Source organism: Setaria viridis, chromosome 8, assembly GCF_005286985.2.
Source record: "Setaria viridis chromosome 8, Setaria_viridis_v4.0, whole genome shotgun sequence".
NCBI classification, from domain to species: Eukaryota; Viridiplantae; Streptophyta; class Magnoliopsida; order Poales; family Poaceae; genus Setaria; species Setaria viridis.
Window position 1 is genome coordinate 3,116,030 of NC_048270.2, and position 8,161 is coordinate 3,124,190.

Genomic DNA, 8,161 nt, shown 5'->3' on the forward strand with positions numbered 1-8,161 from the left:
GGTCGAGTTCTTCAAGAGTCAGATCAGTAACAGGGACGTCCCCAAAGCTTTCTCGTTGAAGAGGCCACCGTCCAACCGGTAAGATTATCCTCAGCATTATTTTGACATAACATATATATTTGTGATGTTTCTTAATAACACAATGAATTGATTAGGATAACGTATTTGTATACTTTTGCTCAACGCCACTTCCTCGAGGGGTCGAAGCTGGCTGCCACGTCAGTGTCCGTGCCGCCAACGTGGCCCCGATTTAGGCGCCAAACCCTTTGTGCTGAGACATGTAAGCTCGGCGCCACCAATGATGGTGACTAGGTAAGGGTTCAGATTTTGAAAGGATATCTCCAGGAGCGTATTTGTAAAAAAATTTCAAAAAAAGTTAAAAAAACAAAAAAAGTTGGTCTCTCGCGTCCACTCCCTCCCCCCTATGGAAAAAATTCAGTGGGGATGGCCCCCAAAGTTGTTCCTGTGCGAACCTATCCCGGATGGCGGACCCAACACATCCAACAGATCCAGTTGACGTGCGAATGTGCGATTCGCTGGCTCTTGGCATGCGCTCGCGTTGGCTCGGCTCCAGCCGACGGAGCGCCCCATCGTCCGCTGCCGCAGCTCCACAGGCGCCTTCGCGACCGCCGCCGGAGCTCGTTTGCTGCCTGCTGGCACCACTTGTCCGCCACCGCTGCCACCGGCGTTGGACCTGCCGGCAGTGCTCTGTGCTCCACAAACCTCTCAGTGTAAACACGCAGGCAGAGGGAAAAAGGTTACACATGAGAATCGTTTGTTTCTGGACGCTAGTATAAATAAGATTTGTAGCTGCGCCTCGATTTTTTAGAGCATATCAAAATGTTGCCCACTCCTAGCTAAAAAAGACTGCTATATATTCAGATCCGCTGCTGAAGAAGCATTTGCAGAATGGTGCCTATTTTCAAGAGAAAAGGTCATTTTTAGGGGCGGGTCACCCTATGACCTAGCTCACCTTTAAAAAATGGTTTAGTATAAATAAATTCATAATTTTTTATATGATCTCGGATGAAGGTAAATTGTATATCAAAATTGTAGAGCTCAACGAAATTTAAAACTTACTTCGGAAAATCATTATAAGTTTTTTAGTTTTAAAATGTCAATTTTAATGCATATATATATATATATTTTATAAAAGGAGTAAAATGCACGGCCGGTCCACAAACTTGGCAGGACGTGTCATCTAGCCAAATCAACGTAACCCCTGTTAGACTGTCCACGCGGCATGGTGACGTGGACCTACATGTGGGGCCCACATGTCAAGCCCCCTCTCTCCGTTGCCTAGCGCTGCTCCCAGCCGTACGCCGCCCTGCACTTGGGGGCATTTGCAGGCAGGGGCGCTCGAGCTCGGGGCAACCATCTGCTCCTTGGCGGGCAGTGGCGGCCATCGCCGTCTACCTGCCTAAGGTCGCGGCGGCAGCCGCCGTCTACCCCAGCGGAGTAGCTGCTGCGGGGCCGGTCGCCGTCCACTCCCGTGCAGCAGAGGCACCTGCACACTCGACTGCAGCAGCTGCGCCCGACCGTCGACGCGCTCGTACACCTGACACGAGTTGAGCTCCGAGCCTAGCAGCCACAGCAGCGTCGCGGCGAGCAGCATGTTTGCCGCGCGCTTCTCTCCGTCCCGTAGCTGTACCTTGCCTCCTCGCCCAGTCACCTCTGTTCCTTACCACAGCAGCACTAACCCCTTAACCTCATCAAAGGAATAGAGGAGGAATCATCGTGTCTGATGACGGAAAGAATCGATCATGCGTGTACCTGGGAGACAAGCAGCGCCAGGCCACCGACGGCGAGGGTGCACCCCGCCACATGCAGCGCCGGCAAGAGGAACTCCACAAGCCCGAGCTGGGCGTCGTACCGCGCCAGTCGACGCCGGCGAGGTCGTGCACGTTCACGGCGGCCACGGCGAGCCCCACCCTGGCCGCGCCGCCCGCCGAGGGCCATCCTTTCCTCTCACCGGCCTCCCCCACCTACGATGATCCCTGCGCTCCCTGCTTAATGCCTTCGTCTCCGACGCTGGCGGCGGTGTAGCTCGCGGAAGCGGGGCAGGCCGACACGAGGTTCCCCTATCGGACGGGTGGGGACAGCACAGTGGCGCGGAAGACCGGGGCCACCGCAACGGAGGAGGATCTCGAGCCTTGCTGGCTGGCTCCTTCTTGGAGCCTTTGCCAATGTAAAATAAAATGTAACACAGAATCAATTATTGGAGAAATTTGAACTTGGTGTCAGTGCTGTCAACGTTTCATCCAAGGAACGGTGTTCATTAGCTCAATCTTATTTCACTAGTTTCGGCCACATGACCCAAACCTCAGTAATAAATCCCGTCTGTTTAACTTTGGAACAATTTAGGATCTGTTTGGATACCCTGTGTTAAAATTTAACAAGTGTTAAAGTTTTAACACTCTCAAATAGAGCGCTAAAGTTTAACACATTGGGGTGTTTGGATGATGTGTTAAACTTTAACACCTTTGGTGGGAAATGACTCCATTGCCCCCTCATTTATGGCCGGCGGAGAGAGAGGGAGGAGAGAAGGGGTAAACTGGGAAAAAGTGGAGAGGGGGACCACTTTTATACCTTTAGCAAGTTTTAACACCCCCTCCATGTGTTTATGAAAAATGGGGTATTAAACTTTAACACCTCACTTTTAACATAAATGTTTGGATAGGAAAGTGTTAAAAAGTGTTAAAAGTGGGGTGTTAAACTTTAACACCCCCTTCCCAAACAGGGCCTTAGTTCAGAATAGGATAAGATACATCTCCAAGTGAAAGCGGAATGGCATCTTATTAGGATTGGAGTATATCATGTAGATGATAGCTTTTGAACTGAGAATTTCTGATTGGCACTCTTGTTGTATTACGCTGACAATGACATACATATCAATGTTAACTGTAAATCTCATTTTGCTATTGCCTGCAAAACTTCCACGAAGGTTAGTCTAGCACAGAGGATTTGCGTGGTAAGTTCCTTAGCATGACCACGGAGCCGACAAATGCAATGGAAGGGTGACTTCTCCATGAGTATAAGAAGTAGTTAATTGCGAAGAAATATCTACATGTGGGCTACAGAAGGGGCCTTTCTGGCCTAAATATTTGCTACAGAATGTCCTGCAAAAAAGAAGGCTAGAACCAATGAATTCAAGAGAGGATAAGATATGGCTTGTACTGAAAGTGAAATGCCATATTTTTCGTTTACTGTATATATATTTATTTTAATTAGAGTTCTGTACTGACACTCTTCGTCTTCGTCTTGGGTGATGCTCTTCGTCTTCGTCTTGGGTGATGCTGACACCTGAAGATCTCGGTCATAAAATCTCATGTTGCTCCTTCCTGCAACTTCCACAAAAGGAAAGTCTGTATGTACAGATAACTCAAATTAGGAGTAACTTAGCATGGCTACAGATCTCACCAAAGCAACGAAAGGGAGCCTTTGCCATGAGTACGAGACTGAACTCCTAGCTGCCGATGTGTGGGAGGTCTATGGAGGCCTTCTTGCCAGGCAGTTAGTTCCCCAACTAGTTCCTGAAGTGTATTCAAAGGTTGAACTTGTAGAGGGAGATGGTGGCGTTGGAACAGTCTTGCTCGTCTCCTTTCCTCCAGGTTATAACCTGAACACACGAGCTTCCCGTGAGGTATGATATGATATTATGATCTCAGCTCCAGCTAATTCCTTTTGCCAGGAACTCCCGGGTCTTCTACTTTCAAAGAAAAGTTCATCAAGATAGACAATGAAAACTACATCAAGGAGGCACTAATAATTGAAGGAGGCTTTCTAGATCGTGGGTTTCAGAAATATTTGATACGAATCGAGATTATTGGAAAGGAAGAGAAGACATCCATAGTAAGATCAACCGTACACTACGGGAAACATGCAAGATGCCGAGTGCCAGGGCACTCGGTGAAGCCCTAAAAACACTCGGCAAAGCGTTTGCCGAGTGTAACACTCGGCAAACGACACACAGCAAAAATCTTGACGGCAAACACTGATTCGCCGAGTGTTTTGTGTCGGGCACTCGGCAAAGACTTTGCCGAGTGCCCAAAAAACACTCGGCAACCAATTATTGAAAAAAATAAAAAAAAAGTCATGCTCCGCCACCTGCTCCGCCGCCGCCGCCGCCACCATCCTCTCCTCTTCTCTTCAGGCCCCGGATCCGGTGGAGGGGACGGGCGGGCGGCGGATCCGGGGGCCGGGGGCCGGGCGCCGGGCGGGCGGCGGCGGATCCGGGGGCCGGGCGCCGGGCAGGCGGCGGCGGATCCGGGGGTCGGGGGCTGGGCGCCGGGCGGGCGGCGGCGGATCCGGGCGGGCGGCGGCGGATCCGGGGGCCGGGGGCCGGGCGCCGGGCGCCGGGCGGCGGGGCCGGGGGCACCGGGAGGCGGCGGGCGGCGGCGGGGGGCGCCGGGCGGCATGCCGGGCGGCGGGTGGCGGCGGGGGGCTCCGGGCGGCGGCGGGAGGGAGAGAGGAGGGAGGAGTGAGGAGGGAGTACTGACGGGGGGGAGTAGTGAGGGGGCCGGCCGGGCACTTAAGTGCTTGGGCGGCCGGGCAGTTAAGTCGCTGAGTGTCCTAGGGGTGACACTCGGTGAAGGGTGCTTTGCCGAGTGTCTACCCTAGGACACTCGGCAAAGTTATTTTAAAAAAAATTTAAAAAATATCTAACAATTTCAAAAAATTGTCAAAAATTTACATGAAATAATATATATTCTCTATTCACTGTACAAAAAGTTTTGTAGTTTAATCAAAACTCGACCGTCATTTTGACTCCAAATCTTATGCAATCCTTCTCAACGTTACTATTTTTCTTCGGAAATACTTTGGTTTGTAAACATCGTACGTGATGAAATGTGCAAAACATTCTCAATTGTTTTCCACAGCCTCCACCTATGATATCATCACATCATGACAAATCTCATGATTTTCAGACTTTGCTTATTTTTTTTATAATTTAAAAATATCACTGCCACACGTTCGTGGTCGTATTTCCTGAATAAGATGTTCGAAATTTCTTGTCATTTCATGGGTCAGGTCTCAAATTGGGCCAAAAAACATGAATATCATTTTTCTACTCATTTTGTTCCATAATTTGAATCACTTGCAGTTCAAATTTGACTTATACCAAAAATTCCCTTGAAATGCAATTAATTAAATAAATATAGCAAATAAATTCAAAAATATACCAAATTTTAACATGGAGTACCACATGTTGTATGTGGGGAGTAGAAAAAATTTCATGGTGAAAAGAGGAAAAAAATTATTTTTTTGCCGAGTGTCAAAAAAAACACTAGGCAAACCTCCCTGTTTACCGAGTGTTTTTTTTGACACTCGGCAAACCCCCCTCTTTGCCGAGTGTTTTTTATTTGACACTCGGCAAAGCCCCGGTTTGCCGAGTGTTTTTTTTTTTGCCGAGTGTTTTTGGCTTGGCACTCGACGAAGAGCTTGTTTGCCGAGTGCTTGAAAAAAAACACTCGGCAAAAAAAATACACTCAGCAATTTTCATGTTTCCCGTAGTGGTAGAGTATGAAGTTCATCATGGGCATGAAAACAACCCTCCTGTTGCCAGTACCAGTGGTACGGTTTAGCTGCTATTGCTGAGGCCATCACAAAGTATATCAAGGAGAAGAGAGCTCAAGCTCTGGGACAACTTTCAGAAGAACAAAGCATCCAACTGAATTGAACGCAATACAAGTTGGAGCAAAGCCCCTTCTACTTCTTATTCACTATGTTACTATCTATGTCTCGAATGTTGCTTCAACTTATTGTCCTGCATGCTGCCATACTTGCACATGCATGCGTCTATATAAATATAAACAAATGGTGAGAAGGCATCTTGTTTGCTTTAGGCGTGAAATTTTCACAATAATAGTAGTACATTTTTCTTGTCTTTCTTTTGACACCACTGTTGCTTAACCTACGGCCGCTCTACTCTTCCACAATCATGAGCCATGATTGGAATTCACCCAGACAGCAATAGGGCATGTGCTTAATCTACATTTCACAGCCATCTAAAACAACAATTGCAGCGCCCAAAATTTCGGTGAACTTCATTCAACTCCATCATGAGAGTTCACAGGGAATTAATGGAAGAGAGAGGGTGACAATTTACCAAGAGTGAGTCCCATACAGTTGCCAGAATAGCTCAAGTGCGTGGCACACTGGCACGGCTGCCGGATCCACGGCGGTGGTGCGGGAACGTGGGGTTGATGTTTGGATACCCTGAGCTAAAGTTTAGCTCTGTCATATCGAATATTTAGATGCTAATTAGAAGTATTAAACATATACTAATGATAAAAATAATTGTATAAATGAGAGCTAATTCGCGAGACGAATCCATGAAGCCTAATTAGCACATGTGATGCTACAGTAAACATGTGCTAATCATAAATTAATTAGGCTTGATAGATTCATCTCGTGAATTAGCCATGGCTTATGCAATTAGTTTTGTAATTAGTTTATATTTAATCCTCTAATTGACATCCAAGCATCTGATGTGACCTGAGCTAAATTTTAACATAAGGATCCAACCACCCCCTTAGTCGGATAGGGGTGACAAGAGGAGGCGTGAGAATATGGAAGGAGAGCTAGATGCGGCAATGTCACACCCGATTTTAAGGATAAAATCGAGTGCATTAAATACATGTGCGCCAGGATCAAGTTACACACATGTACGACAATAGTGAATAACAAAGACAATGCTAAATCGAATAGAGAGAGTATTAAACATTATTACATGACCGAATGTCTCAATAAAACATAAGCCTAATTTATTACGCAGCGGAACTCCAAAGACGACGACGACTCCACAGGCAGCTGACTGAAGAAACGTACGCCTAGAACTCCTCAAAGTCGTGTAGATACTTCTCCTCCCAATTAGCTTGGTCTGAACAGCGGTTTTGCAAGGGTGAGTACACTTATGGTTGGTACTCAACAAGTCGTGGGGAATAGTGTAGTGTAAGGCAAATCAAGGTACGGCTAAGGCACAATTAGCATTCGCTTTTATTTAAGTTGGTCAAGTTTTATTAGCAATTAACTAAGTATAAGTTCATACCACCTGAAATTAAACATGATCATAAATAAAGTAAACAACATATTCATGAAATGACAACAAATTAAATCCATCTTCCGATAATATTATCATGTGAGGATCCAGGCCCCTCTTAACCGTGAGCACGGCTGATCGATCAGTTTTACACTCTGCAGAGGTGGCACATCTTTACCCACAAGTCGCGTAAAAGTTCAAAAGAACTTTGGACCCAACCATGCGGTATTTGCAAGGCACCATACCACACTTCCGAGGTGTGATTGCATATGGACGCTACGAGGCCTTTACAAAGATTCATTAGTTAGTGGTAACCCGCTAAGGTTTCGGTGTCTGGCGTGCACCACCCATCCCAGGCAAAAATGCAACGACTCAGTCCCCCCTCTTGCCTCATCACGAGTAAGGTCACCCCAGACTAAGGTTTCTAATTATTCAGCCAAGACCAGAGCCATTTAGTCTTGTGGTAGCACTGTTTTCCTAGGTGGTTCTCCATGTTCCGATTAAACAATAATGATCTTGTATAAATGAAAGGTATAACAGAAGTAAAGCAAGATTAAACATTGTGTTTAGTTAAACCACCAAACCAAGTGAGCACTAAGCATGAGCTACCCAACATAGAAGTAAACCGGTTGGTCAAGGCAAAGGTAATTCAATCTAGGCGAACCTTAATTAGGACCCATCAATTCAATCTTAACAAGTGCATAGCATAAATGTTGAGTACGAGAAAGTAAAAGTGTATAGGATGAAAAGGTAGTGATCAAGGATATGACTTGCCTTCTTGGCCTTGCTCCTGCTGTTCGTACTCCTCAAAGGCTTGGTCTTCAACTCCCTCGAACTGCGGGACGTCTACACGCGTCACACGGGCACATACAAGCAAACATGGGCAAAAAGTAAGAAAACAGTACACCAATCATAGTTAAATAGAGAAAACAAGCTTCAAAAAGCTTATCTACGCTTTAAAACGAACACGTGGATATAAAAAACGCGAAAAACGGAGTTAAGATGCAAAAGATATGATTCAAACAAGACCCAGGGGCTTTTCTGACAGAAAAACAAAACTTTTAGGGCCAAACCGCGAAAACCGAGGGCTTATACGTAATTACGCGTATAAACCGAAGG

General features: G+C 46.5%; 1 pseudogene; it reads left to right on the top strand.

The window, feature by feature from the left end:
* The first annotated feature begins 3,262 nt into the window (after positions 1–3,262).
* On the top strand, positions 3,263–5,919 carry LOC140223668 (norbelladine synthase-like; annotated as a pseudogene).
* The last annotated feature ends 2,242 nt before the right edge of the window (positions 5,920–8,161 follow it).